The sequence below is a fragment of the Danio rerio genome, chromosome 19 (assembly GCF_052040795.2).
Source record: "Danio rerio strain M-AB ecotype USA chromosome 19, GRCz13ab, whole genome shotgun sequence".
In the NCBI taxonomy this organism is placed as follows: domain Eukaryota; kingdom Metazoa; phylum Chordata; class Actinopteri; order Cypriniformes; family Danionidae; genus Danio; species Danio rerio.
The window spans coordinates 47249970-47260000 of record NC_141039.2 but is presented as its reverse complement, the minus strand read 5'-3'; the positions used below and the strand labels follow the sequence as shown (position 1 = coordinate 47260000).

At 32.4% G+C, this 10031-nt stretch overlaps 1 protein-coding gene across 14 annotated transcripts in view; it reads left to right on the top strand.

Annotated features, from left to right (window-relative positions):
* csmd3b (CUB and Sushi multiple domains 3b) overlaps nucleotides 1-10031 on the top strand; it is a 1026877-nt gene that overhangs the window by 374437 nt on the left and 642409 nt on the right. The window lies entirely within an intron of this gene.

The window sequence follows — 10031 nt, the reverse complement described above, 5'->3', positions numbered from 1 at the left end:
GTCAGGAGTGACATTTCAAAAAAATCTCCTCTGAGACTGCGAACGGAGGGACCTGCGCTCCCGCAGACGAAAACTCACCTGAATTCACACCGGGCTGAGCGTTTTCTCATTTCTCTTCCAGACATCTTTTCAGTGCATCGGCTTCATTTCCTTTGCCCTCCCACAAACATACTTACTACATTTACAGCAGCAGTGCGTTTATCATGTCGCTCACCCTCAGGAAAAAGTGTCAACACGAATATGAATATTTGCGGAAACAGAATATGACAGTATCAGCACAGACGGCTCTGGAGGACTGCAGAGATGAGCTGAAACTGATTGATTTTAGGGCAAAGGAGTCCCAAAAGCAGCAGATGTGATTTCAGCACTGAGTGACCAGATGTGACTGTCTATCGGCATCCATCTATATATCTATTAGTGTTTTTCTATCTGTCTGTCTGTCTCTCTCAATCCATCATTCCATCGGCCTGTCTGTATATTAGTGTCCGACCATTGTTCTATTCATTGATCCATTCATTCATAGATCTATCCATCGGTTCATCTCTGTCTGTTAGTGCCCATCCATCTATTCATCACTCCATCCATTGTTCCATTCATTGTTCCCATCCATCCATCCATCCATCCATCCATCCATCCATCCATCCATCCATCCATCCATCCATCCAATTGTTTGTTGATTTGTCTATCTGTCTGTATATCTATTTATATTTGCGTTCATCCATCTATTCGTCTATTCGTCCATCTTTCTATCTGTATTAGCTTTTGCCCATCTATCCGTGCATCCATCTGTATATTTGTATGTCTGTATATTAGCATTCAGCCATTGATACATTCATCCATCCATCCATCTGTCTGTCTATCCATTCGTCTTTCCATCCATCCATCCATCTATCCATCCATCCTTTTTTTCCATCCATCCATCTGTCGTCTTTTCATACATCTATTCATCCTGTCTTTCTATCATCCATCCTTCCATCCATCCACCTGTCGATTTTTCCATCCGTCTATTTATATTTGCGTTTATCTATCAATCCATCTTTCTATCTTTATTAGCGTTTTCCCATCAATCCATCCTTCCTTCCTTCCATCTATCCTTGTATCCATCCATTTGTCTGTCTGTATATTGGCATTCAGCCCTTGATACATTCGTCAATCCGTGCATCCATCTATCCTTCCATGTACCCATGCTGTCTTTCCATCCATCTATCCATCCTGTCATTACATCCGTCCATCCATCCTGTCTTTACATCCGTCCATCCAACCATCCATCCAGCCTGTCTTTCCATCCATCCATCCTGTCTTTACATACGTCCATCCATCCATCCATCCTGTCTTCCCATCCATCCATTTTGTCCTTCCATCCATCTATCCATCAATACTTTTATCCATCCATACATCCATCAATCCATCCGTCTGTGTGTTTGTCCTTCCATCAGCCCATCCGGTTTTCCTTCCATCCATCCATCCCTCCGTCCATCCCGTCTTTCCATCCATGGATCCATCCATCCCTCCATGGATCCATATATCCATTCGTCCATCCATCCATCCTGTCTTTCCATCATTTCATCCGTTCGTCCGTCCATCTGTTCATCCTTCCATCAACCCATCCTGTCCATCCATCCATCCATCCAACCAACCAACCATTTTCTTTTCATCTGTCTCTCCATCTGTCTGTGTATCCATATATATATATATATATATATATATATATATATATATATATATATATATATTAGTCTGGACTAGTGAGTCTCAACACATGTTGCATATTATTAATTACCCCTTTTTCTCTCTCTTTGTGCAATAAAAAAAGAGAATCTGCCTCGTACAATAGACACGCATATACCCATGAATACAGTACACGTCCATTTGAATGCATTTGCATTTGACATTGAACTGGCATGAATAATACAGATAGGAATACACTCTGGAGCTGAGCGTTTCTGCAGTCAGACTGTGTTCATTTTTTTTTTTCTCCTGCTCTTCGATGACTGGATTAGACCAAAGCCTCCAGCGCAACTCAGTGCAGTTCAATCACCATATTCCACCCCACTCCACTGTCACATCACATGGATTATACAGAGACTCCATCAAGCTCACGTTCCACCTCCAGTCTCTGACAGGTGCCTTTTTCCCCCCTGAGAACATGAGATGTGGGTAGATGGGCCATTGTGTGGAAACAGAAAATGAAAGAAATGGGGTTTGTGGCAGGATGGGATTTGATGGATATGGCCAGGTGATGGGATCGGGATTACAAAAAGGAAAAAAAAAGAATGACATTTTTATGAGAAATTGCAATACAATACAAAAACATAGGCTCATTTTGAAAACGTAACCCTATATACATTTTTGGAGATCGCAAACGATGTAGCCAGAAGTACTTACGGTTGCTTTTCTTCTTTAAAACGAAAGCTACAGGGCGGTATGTTGTAGTTTTTTAAATTTTTTTTGCGCTTAACAAATGACCGAGTGTCTCCACATGGACTGCTTTCCTGCTGTTACCAGTTTGCTCAGTAGCTTACCATGTACATCAGCGGACTTGAGACGCAGAGAAGAGTTGAACATGATGACAGGGTCCAAGCCCGGCTAATAACAGTTCCAGAAAGTGGGTAAGACAAAAATAGAAGCATTAATATTAACTAGTATTAATGCATGATACAATCTAAATAATGGTGTGATAATGCGGTAATATCTGAAAATGGGGTAAAAATCAGGCAAGGGCTTTTCTTTTTCAGGATTGTTTTTGAAAACACTATCAGTTGGGTTTAGGGAAGCAAGAGGGTGAGTCAGTTGATTGGTCAGTCAGTTGACAGCGATATCTGGTGGATTTATGTGAGAACAGCAGGGACGAATGGCACTAGCGAGAGAAATGTGAGATCTCAAAGTGTGCACAGTGACCTCTGGTGGATTTGCGAAAACAAAAACAAACGCGTATCCCCTGCTTTTTTATGTTTTAATGTTTTGGTTTGGTTTGTCACACATTTTAATTGTTTAATAATCTAATTTTGGTGTGTTTTTATTTGTTTGTTTGATTGTTTAAATTGCTTTTTGTTTTTAGTTTTTATTGTTTTGATGTGGCTTGTCACACATTTTGTTTATTTATCTAATTTGGTATGTTTTTGTTTGTTTATTTTTCTGCATAAGTTTTGTTTTGTTTTTAATTGTTTTGATTTGTTTTGTCACCTATTTTATTTGTTTATTCATCTATATTCGTGTGTTTTTTTGTTGATTCTTGTTTTGTTTATTTTTTATTGTTTTTATTTTGTTTGTCACATTTTATTTGTTTAATACTCTAATGTGGTGTTGTTGTTTGTTTGTTTGATTGTTTATTTTGCTTCTTGTTTTGTTAAGCTTATGGTTTTGGTTTTTCACACATTTTATTAGTTTATTCATTTAGTCTGAAGTGTTTTTGTTTGTTTGATTGGTTATTTTGCTGCTTCTTGTTTTGTTTTCGTTGTTTTGATTTGGTTTGTCACGCATTTTATTTGTTTAATAATCTAATTTGGTGTGCTTTTGTTCGATTGTTTACTTTGCAACTTCTTGTTTTGTTATCTTTGTGTTTTATTTTATTTTGTTTCATCTTGTGCTGTTTCATCTTAAGCAAATCTGTGACAAAACCAAAAGTTTATGACTAGTTCAATTTAATGCATCCTTAGTTTTAAAGTGCTTTTACAATGTATATTATGTCAAATCAGCTTAACATAGATGAAGTTATAGTAAATTCAGTCCAGTTTTCACGGTTATAAATCTTTAAGATGTATTTTTTTAAAACATTAAATATTTCTAGTTTATATATACACACAGAGACAAAATAACCCAGGTTTCTGTTAGTCTCAGTCTTTCATAACCCACTGTATATTTTAATGGCCCTCTGCTGTGGGTACACATGTAGCTGGCTTTTAGCTGATGGACAGGAGAGTGTCAGGTTCCTGACACCACATCTCATCCCATGGGCCCCTGTACGATCATTTGCTAACATGTTTGTGTCTGTGTCTGCCATCATCGCATCAGCCCTTATACCATTCCTGCATTTCAATCATAGTGCTGTCCCAGAGACACGTCTTGCTGAGCGGGAAAACATGCACTGGGGAATCAGCTGCAGAATTATTTAGTATTGCTTAAAAAAGGCCACCCATTTTTTTGCTCTATGCACAGTTTAGGACGTTTCACATCTTAGTCACATCAAGCGTGATATTAAAAAGTGTTTTTTATTTAAAGGTTAGCACAATATATTATTTTTATTGCTCAACTGTTTGTTCAGGCGTTTAAGATTGCTCTGTTCTGCACTCTAAAAATTATGTTTTGTTCCATCCTAAAAACTCTGAGGCAACGGTTTACATTGATTTTATTATGACATTTGTACTGCAATAATGTTCAACCAAGAGAATTAATAACTTTATCTAATTTTAAATGTAACAAGTATTATATTACTTGTTTTGTTTGATTAATTAATAACAATTTACTTTTTGCTATTTGTCAAAAATTTGCTTAAATGTAGCAGTTTTTTTATAATTTATTCGTATATTATTTCATGATTTTATTCATTCAATCATTCATTTCTTTTGCTATTTAATTTCATGTATTATTTTGTTTGTTTGTTTGTTCATTCATTCATGTAATTAATTCGTTATTTTATTCATTTTTTGTCTGATTGTTATTTTGTTCATTCATTCGTTTCCTTCATTGTATTCATTAAATCATTCATTCATTCATTCATTCATTCATTCATTCATTCATTTACTCACTCATTCATTCACTACTATTTTATTTAATTTATTATTTTGTTTAATTGTTTGTTTGTTTTGTTCATGTATTCTTTGAATGAACAATCAATTAATTTAATATTTCATTCATTCACTCAGTTTCATTATTTCCTTTATTTTATTTGTTTATTTGATTGTGCGTTTATTCCTTCATTCATTACTTCAATTATTTATTTATTAATTGCTTGTTTGTTTGTTCATTCATTCATTTATCGTGTCATATATTATTTCATTCATTCACTCATTATTTTATCATTTCCATTATTTTATTTGTTTTTGATTGTTCATTCATTCATTTCATTCATTCATTCATTCATTCATTCATTCATTCATTCATTCATTGTTGAATTTATTTTATTTGTTTAGTTGTTTGTTCATTAATTCCTTCATTCAGTAATTTAATTCATTCACTCACTCATTCATCCCTTCTTAAGTTCATTTTTTATGATTTTATTCATTATTTTATTTGTTCAATTGTTCCTTAATTAATTTCAGTCATTCAGTTATTCATTTATTCATTATTTCATTATTGCATTCATTATTTTATTTGTTTAATTGTTTGTTCGTCCATTTATTCATTCTTTTTCATTTATTATTACATTCATTTACTCATTCATTCATTATTTTATGATTTTACTCATTATTTTACTTGTTTGTTTGTTTGTGCTTTCATTCATACATTAATTTATTTTATTCATTATTTTATTTTGCTTATTTTTTCATTTATTCATTCATTATTTCATTTATTATTTTATTTGTTTGATTGTGCATTCATTCATTCATTCATTCATTCATTCATTCATTCATTCATTCATTTCTTTTATTATTTCCTTATTTTATTTGTTTGTTTCATTGTTTGTTTGTTCCTTCATTCATTTCATCCGTTATTTTATTTCTTATTTTATTTGTTTACTTGATTGTTAGTTTGTTCGTTCATGCATTCATTTATATATATATATATATATATATATATATATATATATATATATATATATATATATATATGTATATATATATATATATATGTATATATATATATGTATATATATATATATATATATGTATATATATATATATATATATATATATATATATATATATATATATATATGTGTATATATATATATATATATGTATATATATATATATGTATATATATATATATATATATATATATATGTATATATATATATATGTATATATATATATATATATATATATATATATATGTATATATATATATATGTATATATATATATATATATATATATATATAGTATATATATATATATATATATATATATATATATATATATATATATATATATATATATATATATATATATAGCATATTAGCGCTATGTGAAGGTAAAGGTTGACAAAGGAAGGAGTTATTTAGATTTTTATTGGGAGCACAGGACGGCCATGCATAATCACAATTGTTCTTTTGACCCCATATTTTGACATATTTAGAACTAAATTCAAGGTCTTCAGCACAATATGGATTTAAGGTCATATCGGCCATTTGCCCATAAACAACTGCAGAATGAGAAAATATGTGTATGTAGTTTTTTTTGACCTTATATGTTCTTGCATTATTATTCCAGTTTATATGAAATGCAGTGGTCGCTCCTCCATATTTGACACTGAGAGATGCATAAAAATGCAGAATTGATTTACAAATGACTGACACAAATATTTCCCTGAGGGAATCTATCATAGCCCACCGTCCGTCGCTCCCCATTACAATGCAAATGTCAAGGCCGAGCTGCTTTAGTATTATCAAAACGCACACTGTCGCTCTTCCCTTTTATCATTGAAGTCTGAATTTTAAGGTTTTTGTGGGTTTATAAGTGTTTACATACTAAAAGGCCACCTCGACATTGACTGTGCTGAGGATCATTTTAAACAAGCCCACAGGCGTGAAGTCACACTTCATTTACATGCATTTAAAAGATGCCTATGAGCTGTGCAATAAAAAAAAAACACTCTCTTTTTTTATATTCCTGTCCTTTTAGGTGAAATTCAAAGTAAACAAAGACAGAATTCACACTTGCCCAAACACACCTTTGTCCGTTTTGTCTTCAGAGTTCTTTTATGTAATATAATTTTTATGAGGCTGTCAATCACATGCTCAGTGACATTAATAGTTGTGTGTGTGTGTGTGTGTGTGTGTGTGTGTGTGTGTTTGTGTACAGTAAGTGTGTGTGCTCATTTTTACAGACATTAGCATTGATATTATGGGAGTTCGGGTTTTACGTCTCAAGGTTTTCTTTTTTTTCCTGGGCATCAGAGTGCGGAAATGTTTTAGGACTCGAGTGCATTAGAAACAACACACAAATTTAGCAACAATTCTCCTGCTTTTTGTTCATGCACTGAACCATGTCATACCTTTGCTTTGTGTTTTGAAGGTTGATTTTTTAAATTTTTTTTATTGTGGTGTTATTGCTCGCTGAGAGTGTATGTATCTCACATACTTTTATTAATTAGTCAATCTGTGCCATTTTAAAGCTCCTTAACTGACTTTCTAGTGTCAAATGCAAAAAGAAATACTTAGAAGAATGTTCAAGCTGCACTTTTGCATACAGTTGAAGTGAAAGATGACTCTTCAACCACATAAACTTTTATTTTATGGATAAAACGTATATTTAGCATATTGTTTGTGTAAGAGTATGTGTGTGTGCGTTTTTTTTTACAACGTATATTTAGCATATTGTTTGTGTAAGAGTATGAATGTGTGTGTGTGTGTGTGTGTGTGTTTTTACAGACATTGCATTGATATTACCAGAGTTCAGGTTTCAATAATTTATTTTCATAGCCATCAGAGTGTGTAAATGTGTCAGGACAAGATTCCATTAGAAACAACCCACAAATACACAAAGACTTCTCCTGCTTTTTGTTCATTCGCTGAACCATGTATAATCTTGGCTTCGTGTTTTAAAGGTTGATTTCTTTTGCTTTATTGTGGTGTTAATATTCACTGAGAGTGTATTTATCTCATATAGTTTATTAATGAATCAATCTCTGTCATTTCAAAGCTCCTTTGCTGACTTTTTTTGTATCAAACGCAAAAAGAAATGCTTAGAAAAATGTTCAAGCTGCAGTTTTGCATAAAGTAGACGTTAAAGAGGATTTCTTGACTCCATCGACTTTTTTTTAATGGATTAACCATCGTAATACATTTATAATTGGCACCATTTATGAATCACTGCTTTATAAAATAATCATAAGATCATATTTTAAACAATACCCATATTGATCAGCAGAAAGAGCCAGTTCATCGCGTGAATAGAATGTTAACAAAATACACTAAAATATATATGTAAATGAGCAGTTTTCTGTGTTTTGTGATTCATGTTTTTATGTTTATTTATGATTTTGAATAGCATTATGGGGTCTTTATATTTCTTTCAACCACTTTTAACCTTAAAAAGTAAAAAAAAAAAAGTCACTTATTAAAATTTTTTATAGTGTAAAATGACAAATTACCTGGGTTGGTGTTGTACATTTCAAGGTTTTTGTAGCGTAATATACAACACCAATGTACAAACCTTGCACATTTTTGGCAGTTGTCTGGAAAGGCGCAAGTAGGATTGTGGGTAAAAATATATATAATAACAATATATATATATATATATATATATATATATATATATATATATATATATATATATATATATATATATATATATATATTTCGCTTTCTCAGATTTCACTCCCCGGAGCATCTGGCATCATACCACAATACACCTAAAAAAACATATTACTTTAAAACTCATCAATGGCTAGGAAGCGTTTTCTATCGTGAATAGCAGGGAAAGAGTTAAGCGAAATCATTTATGGATTTGATGCACATAGGCCTGGGCCAGCGTAAGTTTGTGATAGTAGGAGAACCTTGGATTAAAATATTACAGTACAAAATAATCATTTTTTTATGTTTTAGCAAAATACAGACCATTTTTCCCTATTGAACACAGTATACAGTATTTAATACTGGGCTTGACAAACCACCTGTAGAAACACTCTTCTCTCTTATGCACCTGACACTTTATTTAAACTCCATCTTACAAGGACTCAATAAGGAAAGTTATGTTTACTACAAATGTACCACAATCCTCTTGCACTGCTTGCTTTAATCTTAAATAACTCTTGCACAATATTAAACCCCAAATTGCCTTGAGATTGTGTTGGAATGGTGCTTTAAAAACACAAGATGTTGTTAGAGAAATGTGGTTTAGAATATTACTTTTTATTTTGATGTCATGTGTCTATAGTACACACATTTATTTTCATGTTGTCACTTGTCTCTTTATGTACACTGGAAGCTTCTGTAAGCACACTTGGCAGTAAAACTGATTTTGGTCCTGATAATATAATTTCATGCCAGACACTACAATAAATAAATAAATAAATAAAATATGCAAGAAGCGATCCTAACTGTTAAAAGCATGTAGACTGCATATACAGTCAATTCTCCATGTTTATTTTTCCCCGGAATTTCTGTTTAATGAAGAGAAGATTAATTTTATCGTTGTCATGATGACAGTAAATAATATTTGACTAGATATTTTTCAAGACATTATTCTGCTTAAAGTAACATTAAGAGGCTTAATTAGGTTAACCAGGCAGGTTAGAGTAATTAGGCAAGCTATTGACTATCGAAAAAAATATAGTTTAAAGGGGTTAATAATTTGGACTGTAAAATGATGTTTAAAAAAATAAAAAACTGCTTTTATTCTAGCCAAAATAAAACAAAAAAGACTTTCTCCAGAAGAAAAAATATTATCAGACATACTGTGGAAATTTCCTTGCTTTGTTAAACATTATTTGGGAAATATTTAAAAAAGAAAAAAATAACACACTAATAGTTCTGATTTCAACTGTACATACAAAAAAAAAAAAAAATCTATATACATAGGAAAAAAACATTTGGTGATTGCTTCCTGAAAGATAACGAACAGAAACGCTGGAAATACCACAGTTTTTATTGATTATTTCTCCGTGTGCATGTGCTCTTGAGTATTTCTGCCTGCGAATGCATGTCATGTCTGTACGTGCCCCCTGTTTATGTATGCAGATGTATGCGTGTGCGCATCGACATGGCTTGTCATGTCAATGCGTCTCTCGTAATTGTTTCTACATAACCACGAACCTTTTGCACCTGTTCCTACTGTATGTGTTGATCCCAGGTCAAAGCGATTCTCCACATCGGAGCTTTGCTTTCTACGTGTCTTATGTACACACTATATGTACGCGCACATGGCCCGG